This window comes from Pseudophryne corroboree, chromosome 4 (genome assembly GCF_028390025.1).
Source record: "Pseudophryne corroboree isolate aPseCor3 chromosome 4, aPseCor3.hap2, whole genome shotgun sequence".
In the NCBI taxonomy this organism is placed as follows: Eukaryota; Metazoa; Chordata; class Amphibia; order Anura; family Myobatrachidae; genus Pseudophryne; species Pseudophryne corroboree.
This window is the reverse complement of record NC_086447.1, coordinates 446,334,405-446,358,727: the sequence shown is the minus strand read 5'-3', so window position 1 is coordinate 446,358,727 and position 24,323 is coordinate 446,334,405. Positions and strand designations below refer to the sequence as shown.

General features: G+C 47.8%; 1 protein-coding gene and 1 long non-coding RNA gene across 4 annotated transcripts in view; one reads left to right on the top strand and one right to left on the bottom strand.

The window, feature by feature from the left end:
• LOC134909734 (uncharacterized) overlaps positions 1–24,323 on the top strand; it is a 79,651-nt gene that overhangs the window by 12,657 nt on the left and 42,671 nt on the right. For 2 of the 3 annotated variants that reach the window (XM_063916941.1, XM_063916939.1), the window contains exon 2: positions 10,618–10,717. The exons of the other annotated variant lie outside the window; for it this stretch is intronic. The gene's annotated coding sequence lies outside the window, so the exon portion shown is untranslated. The remainder of the gene's footprint in view (positions 1–10,617; positions 10,718–24,323) is intronic. 3 annotated transcript variants of the gene reach the window in all.
• LOC134909735 (uncharacterized) overlaps positions 1–24,323 on the bottom strand; it is a 41,354-nt gene that overhangs the window by 12,689 nt on the left and 4,342 nt on the right. The window lies entirely within an intron of this gene.

The following is a 24,323-nucleotide window of genomic DNA, read 5'->3' as shown; positions in this document are numbered from 1 at the left end:
GGGCATGGTGATTTCCTTGCTACAAGGAGACCCACAGGTCTGGGCATATGGGTTACAGCCTGACTGTCCGTCGCTTAAAAGTGTTGATGCTTTTTTTACGGCACTGGGCATTTTGTACGATGACCCTGACAAGATGGCTTCAGCCGAGGCTCAGATTACGGTTCTTAAGCAAGGGCGACGGCCAGCTGAGGTTTATAGTACGGAGTTTCGGAGGTTGGCTCATGATACCCAGTGGAATGACCCAGCCCTGAGAACCCAGTACCGAAGGGGCCTTTCTGACCAGATAAAGGACCAACTGGTACAATATCCCTCGCCTGATAGCTTAGATCAGCTCATGCAGTTATCCATCCGGGTGGATAGACGGCTGAGAGAGCGTAGGCTTGAAAGGGAGACCGCAGTTTCCTTTTTTCCCAAGGGAACCTCAGACTCTGAGGAATATTCCGAGGAGCCTATGCAGATTGGGGCTACCCGCCTCTCCTCGCGTGAGAAGACGCGGAGGAGACAGCAGGGTTTGTGTTTGTACTGTGGGAATAAAGGTCATGTTGTAGTATCATGCCCAGAAAAAACGGAAAACTTCAGGGCCTGAGGGTGATGGGAAATATCCTGTCAGGCCAGAAGTCAGAATTTCCCAAAAAGACTTTTATCATTCCGGTGACTTTGGAGATCCTCGGTCAAACTGTCAAGACTGAGGCCTTTGTTGACAGTGGGGCCGATGGGGTTTTCATGGACCTTAAATTCGCCCTGGAACACTCTGTTCCCTCAGTACCTTTGGCATCAGAGATTGAGATCTGTGGGTTAAACGGGGAACCATTGTCCCAGGGTAAAATTACCTCCTGCACCAGCCAAATTCCTTTGTTTATTGGAGCCACACACTCTGAAAAATTGTCTTTTTATGTGACTGTCTGTTCTTTTGCCCCATTGGTTTTGGGGTTACCCTGGTTAAGGGCCCATAACCCTCAATTTGACTGGGTCTCTGGGGAGATTCTTAGTTGGGGTAGTGATTGTTTCAGGAGTTGCTTGAGCCTTCCAGTCAGGCTCTCGCAGCTAAGTTTGCCAGGATTGCCAGGATGTTATGCAGATTTTGCGGATGTGTTCTCCAAAAAAGTTGCGGAGGTACTACCTCCCCATCGCCCCCATGACTGTGCCATTGATTTGTTGCCGGATGCTAAGCTTCCCAAGAGCAGGTTGTACTCCCTGTCACGTCCTGAGACTCAGGCTATGGCAGAGTACATTCAGGAGAACTTGGCTAAGGGATTTATCAGACCCTCACAGTCCCCAGTTGGGTCGGGGTTCTTTTTCGTGGGTAAAAAGGATGGTTCGTTGCGACCCTGCATCGACTTCAGGAATTGAACCGTATCACGATTAAAAACTCGTACCCACTGTCTCTCATTTCGGTTTTGTTTGACCAGCTTCGTACTGCCACCATTTTTTCTAAGATTGACCTACGCGGTGCTTACAATCTAATCTGAATAAGAGAGGGGGATGAATGGAAGACTGCCTTTAATACCCACTCAGGGCATTATGAATATTTGGTGATGCCTTTTGGGCTCTCTAATGCCCCGGCAGTCTTCCAGGAATTCATGAACGATGTGCTCAGGGAATATTTGGATAGATTCTTAGTTGTTTATCTAGATGACATCCTAATCTTCTCTCATTCCCTGGAGGAACATCGGAAGAATGTACGCTTAGTCCTCCAGAAACTCAGAGACCACCAGCTTGGGGCGAAGCTGGAGAAGTGCGAGTTTGAAGTCCAGCAAATCGCATTTCTAGGGTATATTATCTCCTCAGAAGGTTTCCAAATGGAGGGTTCTAAGGTACAGGCAGTCCTGGATTGGGTGCAGCCCACTAGTTTGAAGGCGCTTCAGCGTTTTCTGGGCTTTGCGAATTTTTATAGACGGTTTATCGCTGGATTTTCGTCTATAGTGGCCCCCTTGGTGGCACTCACTAAGAAAGGGGCGGATGTTGCTCACTGGTCTTGTGAGGCCAAAGCGGCCTTTGATCGTCTCAAAAGGGCATTTGTCTCGGCCAAGGTGCTGCGACACCCAGATCCAGAGCGTCCTTTTGTGGTAGAAGTGGATGCCTCTGAGATAGGTATTGGGGCAGTGCTCTCTCAGATGGGGGTGTCTGATAATCGCCTTCATCCCTGTGCTTACTTTTCCCGTAAATTTTCGTCTGCCGAGATGATTTATGATGTGGGTAACCGGGAATTGTTGGCTATAAAGGATGCACTCGGGGAGTGGAGACACTGGCTTGAGGGGGCTAAGTTTGTGGTCTCAATTCTCACCTGTCACGATCCGGGTATCTGGACGCCATTTCTTACCCATCAGATGCCTCCTAAGGCTGGCTCAGCGCTCCAGGACCGGATCCCATCTGTTATCCTGATGTGTACATTCCTGTATCCTCTCCTGTCACTCTGGGACGCTGTCACAGTAAACGCCATATTACACCTGGCATGGCGTCTCCCGCGGCCTCCGCCGCCGTCCCTGAACTTCTGCATGCAGAGTGTCTGAGTGGCGATTACGTCAGCCGCGGCCTCCGCTGTGTCCGCGTGGTTGGATGTGCATCTGTCAGCCTGGCGCCTCCTGTCTCCGGTGGCCGGCGCCGCCATTACTGTTTTCATTACCACATGGATTACAAACCAAACTTCCCTCCAAGTGTCTGCATGGGCGCAGCCATCTTGGATTCTGTCAGCTGATCATTTCCACCAATCTGTTCTCAGTATTGATAATCTGCATAATTGCCTAGCCAATCCCTTCCTTGCTGCAGGTATAAATACACTGTGCCTGAGCAAGGAAGGCGTCAGTGCTTTGGTTGTCAAACCTAGTTCCTGTTTGTCTCTCTCCTGTGATTGTCTTCCAGGTTCCAGCTCCTGTCTCAAGACTTCCACCATAGAGACCCGCACCAGCATTCCACCTGCGGTGTAGCCTGACTCTCCAATCCATTGTGGATTCATCTGTTTCCAGCTACAACATTACCTGCTTCCAGCTCAGCTTCCAGCAGAGTACAGCTTCCCTTAAAGGGCCGGTGTCCTTTCTACACTTTACCACTCTCCACCGGTATTATTATTTCTCCGCTCTCAAGTTCTACATTTCAGTTCATATTTCATCGCTCCCAAGTTCATTTATTATTTAACTGGTTCCAGCCAGTATCCACTCCGTGCTAACAACAGTCTGGTTCCAGCCAGTATCCACAGCAGCTGTTTTATCTTCAGCAACCCAGCTTTTCCTGGAACACCAGCTGGCACAATCCTGGGTTATCTCCATTGCTACAGTCGGGCCTGGTAAGGACTTACCATCTAGAAGATCATAAGAACTATCTCACACTACCAGTGCCCTGTGGCTCCTGCCATCCTGTAGTACCCAGGAACTGTATTTATTCTTTGCTGACTTTTACGTTTTCTTTTACTGCTGCTGTGTTGCGGAGTTGTCATAATAAACATCATTGACTTTTATCCAAGTTGTCGTGGTCACGCCTTCGGGCAGTTATTATTCATGTTACTTACATGTAAAGGGGTCTGATACAACCTCCCAGGTTCCGGTACATCTCAGCCCCTACAACTGAGGCTGCCTCCCGTCAGCTCAGGCCCTCAGTTGTGACATCACCGACCATAAGAATCTGGCATATTTAGAGTCAGCGAAGCGGCTCAATGCCTGGCAGGCACGATGGGCTTTGTTTTTTGCTCGCTTTAATTTTTTGATAACATATCGCCCTGGGTCAAAAAACATCAAGGCTGATGCGCTCTCGCTGAGTTTTGCTCCAGTTCAAGAGACCACCGAGGAGCCATTGCCCATTGTGTCCCCATCATGTATTAAAGTGGGCATTACCCAGGACCTCTTGTCATTAGTCCTTAGAGCACAGGAGCAGGCTCCTCCAGACCTTCCGGTAGGTCTCTTGTTTGTACCTCCTAGGTTAAGACAGCGAGTGTTCCTGGAATTCCATGCCAAGAGGTCTGCAGGGCATCCGGGTATTGCCAGAACTCGGGAGTTGCTGTCTAGGGCGGTGTGGTGGCCCTCGGTGGCTAGGGATGTGGATCATTGGGTTCGGGCATGTGACGTTTGTGCCCGAAATAAAACTCCTAGAGGGGTTCCTGTCGGCCCATTACATCCACTCTCTATTCCGTCTAAGCCATGGACCCACATTTCCATGGATTTTGTGGTGGACTTGCCCAAATCCTCGGGGATGACAGCCATTTGGGTTGTCGTTGACAGGTTTTCGAAGATGGCGCATTTCGTTCCACTGGTTGGGTTGCCATCGGCCAGACGCCTGTCTGAGTTATTTATGCAGCATGTTGTGCGCCTCCATGGGTTGCCACTTGATGTGGTCTCTGACCGTGGATCCCAGTTTGTGGCCAAATTCTGGAGGGCATTTTGTTCCGATCTCCAGATTTCTGTGAGCTTGTCGTCAGGCTACCATCCACAGTCTAATGGGCAGACTGAGAGGGTGAACCAGTCCTTGGAGCAGTTCCTCAGGTGTTATGTCTCCAAGTGTCAGACTGACTGGGTTGCTCATCTGTCCATGGTGGAGTTTGCCTATAACAACGCGGCTCACTCTGCTACAGGGATCTCTCCCTTCCTTTGTGTGTATGGGCATCATCCTAAGGCCAATTCTTTTGACCCCCTGGATTCCACGTCTGGTGGTTCCTCTGCTGTTTCGGTCCTTAGGGGTATTTGGAGGAAAGTGAAGAAAGCCCTTGTGTCTGTGTCATTAGTGACCAAAAGGGTTTTTGATAAGCGGAGAAGACCCTGCAGCTTCAAATTAGGAGACTTCGTCTGGTTGTCCACCAAGAATTTGAAGTTGAGACAGCCATCTCATAAGTTTGGTCCCCGGTTCATCGGCCCTTATAAGATCACCAGGGTTATCAATCCGGTGGCATTTCAGTTAGATCTGCCCCGTTCATTGGGTATCAATAAAACATTTCATTGTTCCCTTTTAAAACTTGCGGTTAGTAATCCTTCTTCCAGTGGAAGACCTTCTCCTCTTCTGATACGGGGTCAGAGGGAGTTTGTGGTTGAAAGGGGCCTTGACTCCAAGATGGTTCGGGGTCGGCTGTCATTTTTGGTGCACTGGAAGGGGTATGGCCCGGAGGAGCGGTCGTGGGTGCGCAGTTGTGATCTTCATGCCCCCAGACTGATACGCTCTTTCTTCTCGCAGTTCCCCGATAAACCCGGTGGTAGAGGTTCTTTGACCCCTCGTCAGAGGGGGGGTACTGTTAGGATCTCCTGCTCTGTGCTGCCACGTCGCCATGGCAACCGGGAGGCAAGTGTTAGCGAAGTAACCTGAGCGCAGCTGATACTCCGGTCCGGGTTTTTACTGTGTAGTGGTTACAGGCTCTGTGCACGGCAGGGAATCCGGCGCTGATTTTGTGCTTACAGTCTGTGAGGTCTGAGTGGGGCGTGGACAGCACCTGCTATATAAACCATCCTCTCAGGCTAGGCAAATGCTGCTGAATCTTTGTTTGTTAGTCAGTTCCAGAGAGTTAGCTAGTACTGTGTGACTTTGTATTTACTTGTTGCTTACTGCGAATAGGCCTTGGGATTCGGTACTTCATTCTGCCAATCCGGACCTAGCAGTAAGACTGGAGTCAGTTGTTTGACCTGCTGGGGTTCTTTTGCTATTCTGTGAACCCAGCAGGTTTGCGGCTGTACTCTCAGACCTGCTTGCTTAATCCTCCCTCACTGTGCAGGGCGTCCAGGTGTCAGTTTAGTGGCAGTAAGCTGAACCTGTGCCCTGCAAGTGGGGGTTAGGATTGTGGATACTCTCCTTGTGTCTATATTTCTATCTCTGACCAAGGAGTTTATTCCCACACCCATTGGTAACCCTTTGGGGTTTTTTCTGTTGCTCTTAGCAACATCATTTCAGGTGCTCCACATGTTAAATCACTACACATCGCTTCATTGTCCGCTCTATTCCATCTGAGCATTCCTGACACTAGGGAGACACCCAATTCCTGAGCCTTTGGGCTTCTCCGTTCACTTTGTGTTTATTAGTTATTCCATCACCTCCTGTGTATGTTATGTTATACTGTCTGTGAGTTCATTTGCTTCGCTTCCCTCTCTGTTCATACACCGGTATACTCCTGTTAGCACTGGTGTGCGTAACACTACCTCTGTGTCGTCAAGTATACTATCCATCCATACCTGTGGTGCATTTCAGTTGTGCGCAGTATATATAGTAGTAGGCCATTGCTATTGATAGTTACTGGCATATAATTCCACACATTAAAAAATGGAGAACAAAAATGTGGAGGTTAAAATAGGGAAAGATCAAGATCCACTTCCACCTCGTGCTGAAGCTGCTGCCACTAGTCATGGCCGAGATTATGAAATGCCATCAACGTCGTCTGCCAAGGCCGATGCCCAATGTCATAGTAGAGAGCATGTAAAATCCAAAAAACCAAAGTTCAGTAAAATGACCCAAAAATCAAAATTAAAAGCGTCTGAGGAGAAGCGTAAACTTGCCAATATGCCATTTACGACACGGAGTGGCAAGGAACGGCTGAGGCCCTGGCCTATGTTCATGGCTAGTGGTTCAGCTTCACATGAGGATGGAAGCACTCATCCTCTCGCTAGAAAAATGAAAAGACTTAAGCTGGCAAAAGCACAGCAAAGAACTGTGCGTTCTTCTAAATCACAAATACCCAAGGAGAGTCCAATTGTGTTGGTTGCGATGCCTGACCTTCCCAACACTGGATGGGAAGAGGTGGCGCCTTCCACCATTTGCACGCCCCCTGCAAGTGCTGGAAGGAGCACCCGCAGTCCAGTTCCTGATAGTCAAATTGAAGATGTCACTGTTGAAGTACACCAGGATGAGGATATGGGTGTTGCTGGCGCTGGGGAGGAAATTGACAAGGAGGATTCTGATGGTGAGGTGGTTTGTTTAAGTCAGGCACCCGGGGAGACACCTGTTGTCCGTGGGACGAATATGGCCATTGACATGCCTGGTCAAAATACAAAAAAAATCAGCTCTTCGGTGTGGAATTATTTCAACACAAATGCGGACAACAGGTGTCAAGCCGTGTGTTGCCTTTGTCAAGCTGTAATAAGTAGGGGTAAGGACGTTAACCACCTCGGAACATCCTCCCTTATACGTCACCTACAGCGCATTCATCATAAGTCAGTGACAAGTTCAAAAACTTTGGGTGACAGCGGAAGCAGTCCACTGACCACTAAATCCCTTCCTCTTGTAACCAAGCTCCTGCAAACCACACCACCAACTCCCTCAGTGTCAATTTCCTCCTTACCCAGGAAAGCCAATAGTCCTGCAGGCCATGTCACTGGCAAGTCTGACGAGTCCTCTCCTGCCTGGGATTCCTCCGATGCATCCTTGAGTGTAACGCCTACTGCTGCTGGCGCTGCTTTTGTAGCTGCTGGGAGTCGATCGTCATCCCAGAGGGGAAGTCGGAAGACCACTTGTACTACTTCCAGTAAGCAATTGACTGTCCAACAGTCCTTTGCGAGGAAGATGAAATATCACAGCAGTCATCCTGCTGCAAAGCAGATAACTCAGGCCTTGGCAGCCTGGGCGGTGAGAAACGTGGTTCCGGTATCCACCGTTAATTCAGAGGCAACTAGAGACTTGATTGAGGTACTGTGTCCCCGGTACCAAATACCATCTAGGTTCCATTTCTCTAGGCAGGCGATACCGAAAATGTACACAGACCTCAGAAAAAGACTCACCAGTGTCCTAAAAAATGCAGTTGTACCCAATGTCCACTTAACCACGGACATGTGGACAAGTGGAGCAGGGCAGACTCAGGACTATATGACTGTGACAGCCCACTGGGTAGATGTATTGCCTCCCGCAGCAAGAACAGCAGCGGCGGCACCAGTAGCAGCATCTCGCAAACGCCAACTCGTTCCTAGGCAGGCTACGCTTTGTATCACCGCTTTCCAGAAGAGGCGCACAGCTGACAACCTCTTACGGAAACTGAGATAGATCATCGCAGAATGGCTTACCCCAATTGGACTCTCCTGGGGATTTGTGACATCGGACAACGCCACCAATATTGTGCGTGCATTACATCTGGGCAAATTCCAGCACGTCCCATGTTTTGCACATACATTGAATTTGGTGGTGCAGAATTATTTATAAAACGACAGGGGCGTGCAAGAGATGCTGTCGGTGGCCCGAAGAATTGCGGGCCACTTTCGGCATTCAGCCACCGCGTACAGAAGACTGGAGCACCACCAAACAATCCTGAACCTGCCCTGCCATCATCTGAAGCAAGAGGTGGTAACGAGGTGGAATTCAACCCTCTATATGCTTCAGAGGATGGAGGAGCAGCAAAAGGCCATTCAAGCCTATACATCTGGCCACGATATAGGCAAAGGAGGGGGAATGCACCTGACTCATGCGCAGTGGAGAATGATTTCAACGTTGTGCAAGGTTCTGCAACCCTTTGAACTTGCCACACGTGAAGTCAGTTCAGACACTGCCAGCCTGAGTCAGGTCATTCCCCTCATCAGGCTTTTGCAGAAGAAGCTGGAGACATTGAAGGAGGAGCTAAAACAGAGCGATTCCGCTAGGCATGTGGGACTTGTGGATGGAGCCCTTAATTCGCTTAACCAGGAATCACGGGTGGTCAATCTGTTGAAATCAGAGCACTACATTTTGGCCACCGTGCTCGATCCTAGATTTAAAACCTACGTTGTATCTCTCTTTCCGGCAGACACAAGTCTACAGAGGTTCAAAGACCTGCTGGTGAGAAAATTGTCAAGTCAAGCGGAACGTGACCCGTCAACATCTCCTCCTTCACATTCTCCCGCAACTGGGGGTGCGAGGAAAAGGCTAAGAATTCCGAGCCCACCCGCTGGCGGTGATGCAGGGCAGTCTGGAGCGAGTGCTGACATCTGGTCCAGACTGAAGGACCTGCCAACGATTACTGACATGTCGTCTGCTGTCACTTCATATGATTCTCTCACCATTGAAAGAATGGTGGAGGATTATATGAGTGACCGCATCCAAGTAGGCACGTCAGACAGTCCGTACGTATACTGGCAGGAAAAAGAGGCAATTTGGAGGCCCTTGCACAAACTGGCTTTATTCTACCTAAGTTGCCCTCCCTCCAGTGTGTACTCCGAAAGAGTGTTTAGTGCAGCCGCTCACCTTGTCAGCAATCGGCGTACGAGGTTACTTCCAGAAAATGTGGAGAAGATGATGTTCATCAAAATGAATTATAATCAATTCCTCCGTGGAGACATTCACCAGCAGCAATTGCCTCCACAAAGTACACAGGGACCTGAGATGGTGGATTCCAGTGGGGACGAATTAATAATCTGTGAGGAGGGGGATGTACACAGTGAAAGGGGTGAGGAATCGGAGGATGATGATGAGGTGGACATCTTGCCTCTGTAGAGCCAGTTTGTGCAAGGAGAGATTGATTGCTTCTTTTTTTGGTGGGGGCCCAAACCAACCAGTCATTTCAGTCACAGTCGTGTGGCAGACCCTGTCGCTGAAATGATGGGTTCGTTAAAGTGTGCATGTCCTGTTTATACAACATAAGGGTGGGTGGGAGGGCCCAAGGACAATTCCATCTTGCACCTCTTTTTTCTTTCATTTTTCTTTGCATCATGTGCTGTTTGGGGACAATTTTTTTGAAGTGCCATCCTGCCTGACACTGCAGTGACACTCCTAGATGGGCCAGGTGTTTGTGTCAGCCACTTGTGTCGCTTAGCTTAGTCACACAGCGACCTTGGTGCGCCTCTTTTTTTCTTTGCATCATGTGCTGTTTGGGGACAATTTTTTTTAAGTACCATCCTGCCTGACACTGCGGTGCCACTCCTAGATGGGCCAGGTGTTTGTGTCGGCCACTTGTGTCGCTTAGCTTAGTCACACAGCGACCTTGGTGCGCCTCTTTTTTTCTTTGCATCATGTGCTGTTTGGGGACTATTTTTTTGAAGTGCCATCCTGCCTGACACTGCAGTGCCACTCCTAGATGGGCCAGGTGTTTGTGTCGGCCACTTGTGTCGCTTAGCTTAGCCATCCAGCGACCTCGGTGCAAATTTTAGGACTAAAAATAATATTGTGAGGTGTTCAGAATAGACTGGAAATGAGTGGAAATTATGGTTATTGAGGTTAATAAAACTATGGGATCAAAATGACCCCAAATTCTATGATTTAAGCTGTTTTTTAAGGTTTTTTGTAAAAAACACCCCGAATCCAAAACACACCCGAATCCGACAAAAAAATTTCGGTGAGGTTTTGCCAAAACGCGTCCGAATCCAAAACACGGCCGCGGAACCGAATCCAAAACCAAAACCCGAAAAATGTCCGGTGCACATCACTATACAAAACCCGACAATTTCAGAGCGGTTTTTGGCAAAATTAATTGTCAGTTAAGTGTTTAAGTGTCAAGTGTGTATGAGCTCCAAATGTGTATGACTCTGCTTTGTTCCAGATGTGCTGTGTGCTCAGCTCCGCAGCATGTGCAGTGCAAAAGTCACCATCCAATAACAGGTGTACATGTTACTCAGCATTAGTTACTGTGTGCCCATACACACTCCTAGGACTTTATTACTAAGCATACAGTGATTGTGTCATTTGTATCTGCCAAGAAAGACTTAAAAACTCTTTATATTTTTCTTGCATTACTGGAAAACCACAAAACATGAAATCCAGATCAGAAATTGAATGGCTGCATTTGAACCACAGATAAACAACAAAAATGGCATTTCAGCATCTTCAATCAATCTGTGACTTTTTCTACTTATTGAATAAAGTAAGCTTATTTGTCACACGTGTGCTATAATGTTACAAGTGATAATTGCTATATCTATGTTTTGTTCTACCTGTCCATTTTTTCTACTATTAAGACTGATCTTCTCACTTTTCACTCAGCAGGTGTAACTGTAAGTATGTAAATAATTACAACACGAGAATGTTGGTTGAATGATGCCCACCACTCTAGATGTTACTGACTGTAATGAACCAGTGTCAATCTCCTATGGGAGAAATTGCAGCCGATGCCCCTTGAGTTTCCCAGGCGGCAGGATCGCATGCGGTTCTTTTGCATGTGACATATCGCATGCAATCCCGTTCACCACTGCCGGAGTCATGGTCGGATGTGCAGCACATCCAATCTCTGACTCCGCATGGGACCACGCATTGGATCGGATGTCAAACACATCCGATTTGACTACTTTTCATTCGATTTCTCAGCCCAATCCGTCGGAATCTGGTGAAAAGAAGCCATATCGGACAAGTGTATGTCCAGCTTTACAGTGATCTAGATCTTACATAGAAACAAAGAATTTGACGGCAGATAAGAACCTCTTTGCCCATCTAGTCTGCCCTTTTTCTGATATACTTTTAGTAACTTCAACCCTATTTGTTCTTTAGGTCTTTGTAAGGATAATCTTATGCCTATGCCAAGTGTGTTTAAATTGCTGTACTGTCTTAGCCTCTACCACCACGATGGGAGGCTATTTCACTTATCCACTACCCTTTGTGTGAGGTCATTTTTCCTCAAATTTCCTCTGAACCTACCTCCCACCAGTCTAAGTGCATGTCCTCATGTTCTAATACTTCTCTTCCTTCGAAGAATGTTTCCCTTCTGTACCTTTCCTGGTAAGTTTTGTGTTGTAGGTCATGCACCATTTTGGTTGCCCTTCTTTTTACAGTCACTAAAGTATTTATATTCTTCTGTAGATATGGCCTCCAGAACTGGACATCATATTCTAGATGAGGCTGTACCAATGACCTATACATTGGCCTTATTACTTATTATTTCCTGCTACTGATTCCTCTACCTATGCAACCAAGTATCTGACTTGCCTGTCTCATTGCTTTGTTACAATGCTTACCTGTCTTCAAGTCATCTGAAATGGTGACTCCTAAATTCCTTTCCTACTCTGTAATTTCCATTATAGTACCCATGATATTATATTTAGCCAGAGTCGGCGCTACCCACTCAGCGAAGTCTGCAAAGCAGGGAGGCGCTGGACACAAGAGGCTCTCTCCCCGCTCTGCTACTACAGCTTAGTGATGTGCACTTTCAAGTGTTGGTGCCTGCTGCCGCAGCCTATGCCTGTCACTCTGTATGACAGCCAGCAGCGGCACCGGCAGCATAAGAAGCTCTTCAGTTTAGTCTGACTCGTTTCAGCCCAGGGTCCTCCACTGTTCCCTTTCCTCCTGGCTCCTCCCAGCTCCAGCCCGCAGGATGACAGATGGACTGCAGCGTTGCCTGGCCCCGCCCCCTTTCCTTATCACTAAAGACACAGCAGTCTTCATCACCCGCCAGATGCCCCATCCCCATACCATCAGGGGCGCATTTAGATAGGGGCTCTCTGCCATTTTCGGAGTCCATTTTTATCTGCAGCCATGTGATGCACTGCGCTCATTGCAGATGTCGGGCAGCCAGTCCCGATGCTCTGAGACTGCTGAGCCTACAGTACTTCCTGATTAGAAGCAAGAACAGGAAGTCACATGATTGTGCACATGTGACTGCACAGTGCACTGGACTGGAGGAGCCTCAGACAAGAATATGAGCAGCCCAGCAGGTACAGCAGCCGGTTGTACCATTACAATACAGAAGAGCAGACACTCATGTACAGTGATGTGCTGATACACTAGGGAAAGTAGCATATAAATGTGTGCTTGGGGGGAGGCGGTATATTGCTGGGGGTAGTATAAATGTGTGCTGGGGGGTATATTAATGTATGCTGGGGGTAGTATAAATGTGTGCTGGGGGGTATAATAATGTATGCTGGGGTAGTATAAATGTGTGCTGCTAGTATATTAATGTATGCTGGGGGTAGTATAAATGTGTGCTGGGGGTATATTAATGTATGCTGTGGGTAGTATAAATGTGTGCTGGGAGTATATTAATGTATGCTGGGGGTAGTATAAATGTGTGCTGGGGGTATATTAATGTATGCTGGGGGTAGTAAAAATGTGTGCTGGGGAGGGGGTATATTAATGTGCGCTGGGAAGGGGGTGGTATATTAAGGTGCGCTGGGAAGAGAGTGGTATATTAATGTGCGCTGGGAAGGGGGTAGTATAAATGTGTGCTGGCAAGGGGGTGGTATATTAATGTGTGTGTGTGGGAGGGAGTAGCATAATTATGTGTGTGTTTGTTTTTTTTTGCTTTTTTAATTGATGCAGTTTCCCACTACCTGTCAGCCACTGCCTGTCCCTGGCCGTCACCTTTTTCCTATCACCCACTAACTTTTACTGTCTCCCCGTCATCTCTCCCTGTCACTGACACTCACCCTTCTCCTCATAACCTATTTCTCCTTACACCATCTCCCTGTCACCAACTAACTCTCGCCATCTCCCTGTCACTCACCTTCTCCCCATAACCTCTTTCTCCTGTCATCCACTAACTCTCACCCTCTTCCTGTCACCCTCTCCCTGTCACCCACTGGCTCTCATCCTCTCCCCATCACCTCTCTCTCCTGTTACACTCTCCCTGTCCCCAACTGATTCTCACCCTTTCCCTGTCACCTCTCTCTCCTGTCACCCAGTGACTCACCCTCTCTGCATCACCCTCTGTATTCACCCTCTACCTCTCATTATCACGCACTGGCCACTGCCTCTAATTGCGGCAAATGCAACTAGTTTTCCACAATAAGTGTGCCCGTGGGTGTGCATGCACCCACGATCCATAGGATCGCCTGGTGTGTGCGCTACCGTGAGCGAGACACAGCTTGCCATGGCTAGTCACAAGCGTGATGTTGCTGCTTGTGAGCAGGATGAGAGTGGCCACATCTGTATTTGTAGGAGGGCGGAAAATGTATAGTTTGCAGGAGGGCGCCAAACACCCTAGCACCGGCCCTGTATTTAGCCTTTGGGTTTTTGAGACCCAAGTGCATGATTTAGCATTTTTTACATTAAATTGTAGTTGCCCATTCCTATAGTCTACCTGGATCCTAAATCATATGTTTTACTCCTCTTGATGTGTCTACCCTGTTGCATACCTTTGTGTTATCTGCAAAAAATAGGATTTGAATTACCTACCGGTAAATCCTTTTCTCATAGTCCATAAGGGATATTGGGGAGACTTAGTACGATGGGGTCCAAAGGAGCCGGTGCACTTTAAATTTCTCCACTGGGTGTGCTGGCTCTTCACCTCTATGCCCCCTCCCACAGGCAGTTATAGGTAAAACAGTGCCCAAAGGAGAAATTACATACATGAGAGAAGGAACATAACAACAATGAGTGGTGAGTTTTATACACCAGCACACCACGAACATAAAACAACCAGCAATGGCTGGTAACCAAACAGCAACAGCTGAACAGGTAACTATAGAAAAGACAACCTGCAGAAAAGTTAACGCACTGAGGCGGGCGCCCAATATACCTTATGGACTAGAAGAAAAGGATTTACCATTAGGTAATTAAAATCCTATTTTCTCTAGCATCCATAAAAGATATTGGGGAGACTTACTACAATGGGGACGTCCCAAAGCTTCCAGAACATGCTGGAACGTGCGGAGACTGCTGCAGCACCACCTACCCAAACTGGGTATCCTCTTTGGCCAGGGTAACAAACTTGTAGAACTTAACAAAAGTGTTCTTCCCCAACCAGCTAGCAGCTCGGCATAATTGCAAGGCCGATACTCCACGGGCAGCCACCCAGGAAGAGCCCACGATCTTGTAGAGTGGGCCTCTTTTAGAGACTTAGGAACAGGCAAGGCTGCCGACACATAGGCCTGTTGGATAGTCAGTCTAAGCCAACGAACAATGGACTGCTTTGAATCAGGGCAACCCTTTTACTGTGCATCCTAGAGCATGAACAAGGAATCCGTCTTTCTGATGTGGGCTGTTCTCTTGACATAGATTATTCAAGGCTCGCACAGCATCCAATGCCTCTGGAGGAGCAGAAATGCCAGAACTTGACAGAACCACAATAGGTTGATTCAGGTGGAACGCAGAGACAACCTTCAGCAGGAACTGCTGCCTAGTCCTGAGCTCCGCTCTGTCCTCATAGAAGACCAAGTAAGGGCTTCTACACTATAAAGCCCCCAATTCTGAGACACGCCTAGCAGAAGCCAGGGCCAGTAACATCACCGTCTTCCACGTGAGGTACTTATCTTCTACCATCATCAGAGGTTCATACCAGGAGAACTGTAGAAATTCCAACACTACATTCAAATCCCTGGGTACCGTGGGCAGCACAAAAGGAGGTTGAATATGAAGTACTCGTTGCAAGGGGGTCTGAACTTCTGGAAATACTGCCAATTTCTTCTGGAAGAAAATTGAGAGGGATGAAAACTAGACCTTAATGGAACCCAGACGTAAGCCCTTATCCACACCAGCCTGCAGGAAATGGAGGAAACGTCCCAAGTGGGACTCCGCAGGCAGATACGAGCGCTCCTCGCACCAAGAGACATATTGGCCAAGATTTACTAAAAAATCGAGTTTGTCCGATTTGTGTTTTTTTTTCAAAGTCCCAATCCGGGAATTCACTAAGCACAAATCTCGGCAGTGCCTGGTCTATTCGTAATGGATTTAACGGCAAAGTTCTGAAATACGAATGAATAGACCATCGGTCAAACGCAGCTGTTATTTCATACAATACAGGTATTCACAATTCATTCGTATTTGGGTGTTAGTCTCTGAGTGCTCAAGTGCGGGTCTATTTTTTTGTGAATCGTTAAAAAAAGCAGCAAAAAAATAGACCTGCTTTTTCCAGTCGAGTTTGGATAACCATGCACGGATCAGTGAGATCTGTGCATGGGCCCTCATTCCGAGTTGTTCGCTCGGTATTTTTCATCGCATCGCAATGAAAATCCGCTTAGTACGCATGCGCAATGTTCGCACTGCGACTGCGCCAAGTAACTTTGCTATGTAGAAAGTAATTTTACTCACGGCTTTTTCATCGCTCCGGCGATCGTAATGTGATTGACAGGAAATGGGTGTTACTGGGCGGAAACACGGCGTTTCAGGGGCGTGTGGCTGAAAACGCTACCGTTTCCGGAAAAAACGCAGGAGTGGCCGGAGAAACGGTGGGAGTGCCTGGGCGAACGCTGGGTGTGTTTGTGACGTCAACCAGGAACGACAAGCACTGAACTGATCGCACAGGCAGAGTAAGTCTGAAGCTACTCTGAAACTGCTAAGTAATAATAATAATAATAATAATAATTTTATTTATATAGCGCTCTTTCTCCAATAGGACTCAAGGCGCTTAACAGATACACAGCATAATATAGTACAGAAAAATAATGAAGTACATTTTTCATAAAATACAGAAACATGAAGATACTAAAAGAGATACTATGGAAATGCTTGAGTAAACAGGAAAGTCTTGAGTCTACTTTTGAAGGATTCTATAGTTGGGGCCTCTCGCACTGTGCTGGGAAGTGAGTTCCATAGAGTCGGAGCCGCATGACTAAAAGCTCGACCCCCAGATGAATTACGGTAGATTCTAGGTACTGCTAAAAGTCCTTCATCTACAGATCGCAGTAATCGAGTGGGGCAGTATGGGATCAGAAGCTGTTTCAGGTACCTTGGGCCTTGGTCATGTAATGCTTTGAAACTCAGTAAGCCAATCTTGAAGAGGATTCGCCATCTTACAGGCAGCCAGTGAAGGGAGTAGAGGATGGGTGTTATGTGGCTGGAACGGGGCTGGTTGGTTAACAGCCTGGCAGCTGTGTTTTGCACCAGCTGTAAGCGTTGCAATTCTTTTGCTGGTAGACCAAGGTAGAGGGCATTACAGTAGTCTAATCGAGATGATACAAATGCATGTATGACTTTTGGCATATCATCTGAGGGAATTAAGTGCTTGATTCTGGCTATGTTCCTCAGGTGAAAGAATGAGGATTTGATTGTGGCTGATATCTGATGTTTAAGTGTCAAGCCATCATCCAGGACAACGCCAAGATTCCGCACATGATCACTGGTCTGTAATTCTGAATCCCCGAGTGTAAGTCCAGTTGGTTGGCTATGCTGCAGTCTTGTCCTTTGATGTTGCGGTCGTATTATAAGGACCTCTGTTTTATCCGGGTTCAGTCGCAGCCAACTGGCGCTCATCCACTCCTGTAGTTCAGCTAGACAGCCATTCAGGGTTGCTACTGGGTTATCAGTGCCCGGAGCAAAGGACAAGTACAGTTGTGTATCATCTGCATAGCAATGGTAGACCAGGCCATGGCGCCTGATTATTTCGCCCAATGGGAGCATGTATACTGCAAAAAGCATGGGGGATAGTATAGAACCTTGTGGGACACCACATGGCAATGGCACTGGTGGTGATGAGTATAATCCAGATGATACTCTCTGTGACCTGCCTGTGAGAAATGATTTGAACCAGTTTAGGACTGTGCCATCCAGACCACAGAAGTGTATCAGTCGCTCAATCAGAAGCCCGTGGTCCACGGTATCAAATGCTGCCGAGAGATCCAGAAGGATTAATATTGAACAGTCACCTCTGTCTTTTGCCATCAGAAGATCATTTAACACACACACCAGGGCTGTTTCAGTGCTATGTCTTCTCCTGAATCCTGATTGAAATGGATCATAAATATCATGGGTTGTCAGGCGAGTTTCCAGTTGATTTGCAACCACTTTCTCAATAACCTTTCCTAGGAAAGGAAGGTTTGATACCGGTCTGTAGTTGGACATGCAGTCGGGATCTAAATTAGGTTTTTTAAGAAGTGGTCTAACAATTGCTTCCTTTAGGGGTCCAGGAAAAATGCCTGTCTGCAAAGAGCATTGAACAATTTTTGCAAAGACAGGACCGATTATATCCGTACAACCTATTAGAAGCTTGGTTGAGGCTGGGTCCAGACCACAGGTGGTGGGACGCAAAATCCGAGCAATTTCAGCAGTGTCCTTTACATCCACTGGGTCAAAGCTGGTCCATGAAGGCAGGTAGCTTATATTGGCAGGCTTTGTAGTTTGGCTCTCCTTTGATGGCACTGTGGATATTCCAGCCCGGATGGTGGATATTTTATCTGCAAAGAAGTTTGCAAACTCGTTGCATCTTGCTTGGGAAAGGGTCTCATCAGTCTGCAGGCATGCTGGCTTGCACAGCATCTCCACTGTGCGGAAAAGTTGAGCTGGCCTATTGTTTGCTGCTGTGATCTCATTTGACAGGAACTGTGATTTCTTGCGAGTGATTGTCGATTGATATTCTTCGTTATGCTTTATTAGTTTTATTTTGTCATCCACTAGGTTAGTCTTCCTCCATCGTCTTTCCAGTCTACGCCCCCTTTTCTTGAGCTCACTAACACTGTTGTCGTACCATGGAGCTTGACGATGTGGTTTACGAGGTCTTATACGCACAGGGGCGATAATATCAATTGCAGCCTTAACATCCCTATTATAATAACGGACTAGGGAACAGGGATCTTCACAGGCACCCAGTATAGCAGAGAGATCCATATTTGCTGCAAGAGCCTGGGGAGTCATACCCCTCCTTGGACGGTATCTGGTCAACTCCACGGGCAGAGATCTTATTTGAGGGGTTGCAACTGAGAACCAGAGGGAGTAGTGGTCTGACCAGATGACTGGGTTTATTTTTAGGTCAGTGACTTCTAATCCAATCTGAAAGACAAGATCAAGAGTGTGACCACTTTTATGTGTGGCAGAGGGAATTATCTGTGTGAAGCCCAGACCATTCATTGTGCACAGGAGGTCTTGGCCAAGGCGTGAGAGCTCATCATCCACCCATGCATTGAAATCCCCGAGGATGAGCCATCTTTGATGTTCCAGAACCAGGCCAGCAACAGTGTCTGCAATTTCTTGTAGAAATATCTTTCCATCTCCAGGTGGCCGGTAGATGAGAAGTACTCTGAAACCTAATCCTGTCGAACTCTGGGCAGCAATGCACTCAAATGAGCGAGTAGTTAGTAATCGCAATATTGCGAATACATCGGTCGCAATTTTAAGAAGCTAAGATTCACTCCCAGTAGGCGGCGGCTTAGCGTGTGTAACTCTGCTAAATTCGCCTTGCGACCGATCAACTCGGAATGAGGGCCATGGTTATCTTTGGGAAAGGGTGTGTTTAGTGTAAAAACAGAAAAAAAAATTGCGTGGGGTCCCCCCTCCTAAGCACAACCAGCCTCGGGCTCTTTGAGCCGGTCCTGGTTGCAAAAATATGGGGATAAAATTGACAGGGGTTCCCCCATATTTTAACAACCAGCACCGGGCTATGCGCATGGTCCTGGTGCCAAAAATACGGGGGACAAAAAGCGTAGGGCACCCCCGTATTTTTGGAACCAGCACCGGGCTCCACTAGTCAGAGAGATAATGCCACAGCCGGGGCACACTTTAATATATAGGTCCCTGCGGCCCTGGCATTAAATCACTAACTAGTCACCCCTGGCCGGGGTACCCTGGAGGAGTGGGAACCCCTTAAATCAAGGGGTCCCACCCCTCCAGCCACCCAAGGGCCAGGGGTGAAGCCTGAGGCTGTCCCCCCCATCCAAGGGCGGCGGATGGGGGGCTGATAGCCTTGTGTAAAAAATTAGAATATTGTTTTTAGTAGCAGTACTACAAGTCCCAGCAAGCCTCCCCCGCAAGCTGGTACTTGGAGAACCACAAGTACCAGCATGCGGTGGAAAACCGGGCCCGCTGGCACCTGTAGTACTACTACTAAAAAAATACCCAACAAAAAACAGGACACACACACCGTGACAGTATAAGTTTATTACATACATGCACACCTCCAAACATACATACTTACCTATGTTCACACGAGGCTCGGTCCTCTTCTCCATGTAGAATCCTTGGGGTACCTGTGAAAAAAATTATACTCACATAATCCAGTGTTGCTTGTCTTCTTTGTATAATCCACGTACTTGGCAAAACAAAAAAACGGAAACCCGACCACGCACTGAAAGGGGCCCCATGTTTACACATGGGACCCCTTTCCCCGACTACCAGGACCCGCCCTGACTCCTGTCAAAGAGGGTCCCTTCAGCCAATCAGGGAGCGCCACGACGTGGCACTCTCCTGATTGGCTGTGTTCTCCTGTAGTGTCTGTGAGGCTGCACACGGCAGAGATACAATGTAGCGCCTATGCGCTCCATTGTATCCACTGGTGGGAACTTTGCAGTCAGCGGTTGACCGAAAGTAACCTCACCGCTGACCGCAAAGTTCCCACCATTGGATGGGTCGGGCTTCACCCCTGGCCCTTGGGTGGCTGGAGGGGTGGGACCCCTTGATTTAAGGGGTTCCCACTCCTCCAGGGTACCCTGGCCAGGGGTGACTAGTTAGTGATTTAATGCCAGGGCCGCAGGGACCTATATAAAAGTGTCCCCCGGCTGTGGCATTATCTCTCTGACTAGTGGAGCCCGGTGCTGGTATTAAAAATACGGGGGACCCCTACGCTTTTTGTCCCCCGTATTTTTGGCACCAGGACCATGCGCAGAGCCCGGTGCTGGTTGTTAAAATATGAGGGAACCCCTGACCATTTTTCCCCCATATTTTTGCAACCAGGACCGGCTCAAAGAGCCCGAGGCTGGTTGTGCTTAGGAGGGGGGACCCCACGCAATTTTTTTCTTGATTTTTAACATTTTAATTTTTTTTTTAAAAAGGTGCACAATGAAGCCCTGCACGGATCTCACAGATCCGGCCGGGATTCCTTGTGTTTTGTCAGGCAGTGTTTTACTCATCACTCCCGTAAAACACTGCCTGACATTACGAATCACATCGACATCGGAAAAAACGCATGTGCAAAACTCGGCAGCTTAGTAACTGACCGTATCAGGATTCAAAAAGTTGCAGTAAAATGCACCCGATACCATTCGAGTTCAAACACCCTTAAAAACGGCTAAAACACGAATATTAGTAAATATACCCCATTGTCTCCAGATATGATGATAGTGTTTTTACGTCACAGGTTCCCTTGCCTGAACCATGGTAGCAATGACTCTTTTGGAAAGGCCCTTGTGAGCTAGCATGTTCCGCTCAACCTCAATGCCATCAAACAAAGTCGCTGTAAGTCCTGGGGGTATATTTACTAAGGTCCCGATTTTGTCCGAGTTTGTTTTTGTTTTTTCTAAATGTCATCTCGGGAATTTACTAAACACAAATCTCGGCAGTGTTGGAGCTATTCGTATTTTTTGCCCCGGCTGAGTTCACAAATACGACTGAATAGACCATCGGTCAAACACGCCTGTTATTTGATACAACTCGGTAATTTACTAAGAATTCGTATACACAATCACTGCTGACAATAGCCAAACACTGCCGGGAAAGCATGGAATTCGTTAAAAAAAAAAAAGCAGTTTTAAAATAGACCTGCTTTTTGGTGGTGTGTTCAGATAGTCATGCACGGATCAATGCTTATCTGTGGCAAGGGGTCTAAAAGAGTTAAAATAAAAAAATAAAAAATTGCCTGGTGTCCTCCCTCCTAAGCATAACCAGATGACCCTGGTTGTTTAAATACCGGGGGAAATGACTAGGGTCCCCCCGTATTTAGACAACCAGCACCGGGCTCTTGGGCTGGCCCTGGTTCCAAAAATTTTGGGGACAAAAGACGTAGAGGTCCCCCATATTTTTAAAACCAGCACCAGGCTCCACTAGCCGAGAAGATAATGCCACAGCCGGGGGACACTTTTATATAAGTCCCTGCGGCCATAGCATTACCCTGGAGGAGTGGGGTCCCCTTAAATCAAGGGGTCCCCCCCTCCAGGCACCCAAGGACCAGGAGTGAAGCCCGAGGCTGTCCCCCCACCCTGGGTGGTGGATGGGAGGCTGATAGCCTTTGTGTAAAAAAAGAATATTGTCTTTTTGTTGTAGAACTACAAGTCCCAGCAAGCCTCCTCCGCTTACTGGTACTTGGAGAACCACAAGTACTAGCATGCGGGGACATAACGGGCCCGCTGGTACTTGTAGTTCTACAACAAAAGAAATACCCAAATAAAAACAATACACACACACCGTGACAGTATAACTTTAATTAACATACATTCACACTTACACACTCACACATACTTACCTAGTGTCCCACGGAGCCCCTCGGTCCCTTTGTCAAGTAGAATCCAATTGGAAACCTGGAGAGAAAAAAATACTCACCTATTTTCCAGTGATGATCAGTCCTCTTCGTTCCATGTAGAGTCCACAGGGTTAAAAAAAACAGACCGAAAAAAACCCGGTAAAAAAAAAGCCCTGCTTTTTGTCCCTCCTTGCCGATTGATGTACGCCACTGCTGTGCAATTGTCCGACTGTACTTGGATTGCGTGATCCTTGAGTAGAGGAGAGGCCTGAAGCAGAGCATTGTAGATCGCCCGAAGTTCCAGAATGTTGATCGGAAGGAGGGCTTCATGAGCTGACCACTTGCCCTGGAACTGAGCCTCTTGGGTGACAGCTCCCCATCCTCTCAGACTCGCATCTGTCATGAGGAGGATCCAATCCTGAATCCCGAAACTCTGGCCTTCCAGGAGATTGGAAGACTGCAGCCACCACAGGAGGGAAATCCTGGCCTGAGGTTACAGTCGTATCATCCGGTGCATCTGTAGATGTGATCCGGACCACTTGCTCAGGAGATCCAGTTGAAATGTCCTGGCATGGAAACTCCCATATTGGATCGCCTCGTATGAGGCAACCATCTTTCCCAACAATCTTACAGTATCCAGTAACATCCCCAGGAACAGGAGCCTCTGAGTTGGCTCCAGGTGGGACTTCTGTGAATTGAGAATCCACCCATTGTTTGACAGAAGTTGGATAGTGTGGTCGATTTGGAGCAATAAAAGCTCCCTGGATCTTGCTTTTATCAGGAAATCATCCAGGTAAGGGACAACATTGACCCCCTGGACCCGGAGCTGGAACATCATCTCTGCCATTACCTTTGTGGACACCCTCGGAACTGTGGACAGGCCAAAGGGTAGTGCCTGGAACTGGTAGTGATCGTCAGTAGGGCAAACCTCAGATAAGCCTGATGAGGTGGCCAAATCGGAATATGAAGGTAGGCGTCCTTGATATCCAGGGAAACCATGAATTCCTGTTCTTCCAGGCCCGCAATCACTGCTCTTAAGGATTCCATCTTGAACTTGAAAACCTTTAGCTAAGGGTTCAAGGACTTTAGATTCAAAATGGGCCTTACCGAACCGTCCAGCTTCGGTACAACAAATAGGTTGGAGTAATAACCTTTTCCACATTGTTGTATTGGTATTGGAACAATGACGTGGGACTGGACCAACTTTTGGATGGCCTGTTGCAACGTAACTTGCGTATCCTCCAAAGCTGGTAAGCTTGATTTGAAAAATCGTTGGGGAGGAGCACCGTCGAACTCCAGCTTGTAGCCCTGAGAAATGAGGTCCTTGACCCAGGTATCTCGGCAGGAACCCTCCCAGACACGGCTGAAATGGCGCAGTTGAGCTCCCACCTCGAAAACCCCTCAGGGTGGGTGGGCACCGTCATGCTGAGGACTTAGTGAAAGCAGAACTGGTGTTCTGTTCTTGAGAACCGATGTTCACAGGTCTTCTTGTCTTACCTCTGGTGCCTCTAGCCGCATTGAAGACACCTCTGGCACTATATCGAAATCTGTTAGACCGAAAGGATTGAACAGACGGCCACGGGTAGGAATGCCTAGCCGGCGAGGCCCTAGAGGGGGAGAAACGTGGATTTCCCCTCAGTAACCTTAGAAATCCACATATCCAACCCAACCCCGAAGAGCCATTCCCCAGAAAAGGGGAGAGATTTCACACTGCGCTTGGACTCTGTGTCCGCTACACATTGACACAACCACAAGGCCCTGCGCACCGACACTGCCATAGCAGAGGTCCTAGCATTAGTATTGCCCATCTCCTTGAGCGGGTCATACAGGAGGCGTGCAATGTCCTGAATGTGCTTCAGGAGAGTCACCGCAGTGACAAGAGGCATATCGCCGGAGAGGCCCTCCTGAATTTGAGAAGCCCACATGTGAATGGCATGGGTCATCCAGCAACCCGCTATGACCGGCCTTTACGATACACCTGCTGCTGTGTAGATATACTTAAGTGTAGTCATAAAGGTTGTAAAGGAGCCCGGGGCAGGCAGCACCGCCTTCTTAGACAGTCAAGAGACTTATATGTCAACCCCCGGGGGTTCTTCACAGAATTTCCTACCTTCAGGAGCAAATGGAAAAGGGTGCAAAAATCTTTTTGACACTTGGTATTTTTTGTCTGGATTTTCCAGGCTAACTTAAACAGGTCATCTAACTCTGCAGAATCAGGGAAAGTGACATTAGGCTTGTTCTGTGTAAAGAAAAATGACTGCTGTGATGCAGTATCCTCTAGAGGGAGTTTTAACACGTCCCGTATAGCCAGAATGAGGGGTTCAATACCCTGAGCAGAAGTGGAATCCCCACTAATGGGATCCAAGTCCTCCCCATCCTCCTGTACATCTTCATCTGAATCAGAGAGTAGAGCAGGTAAACCACGCTTTTGTGGTCCTGAGTT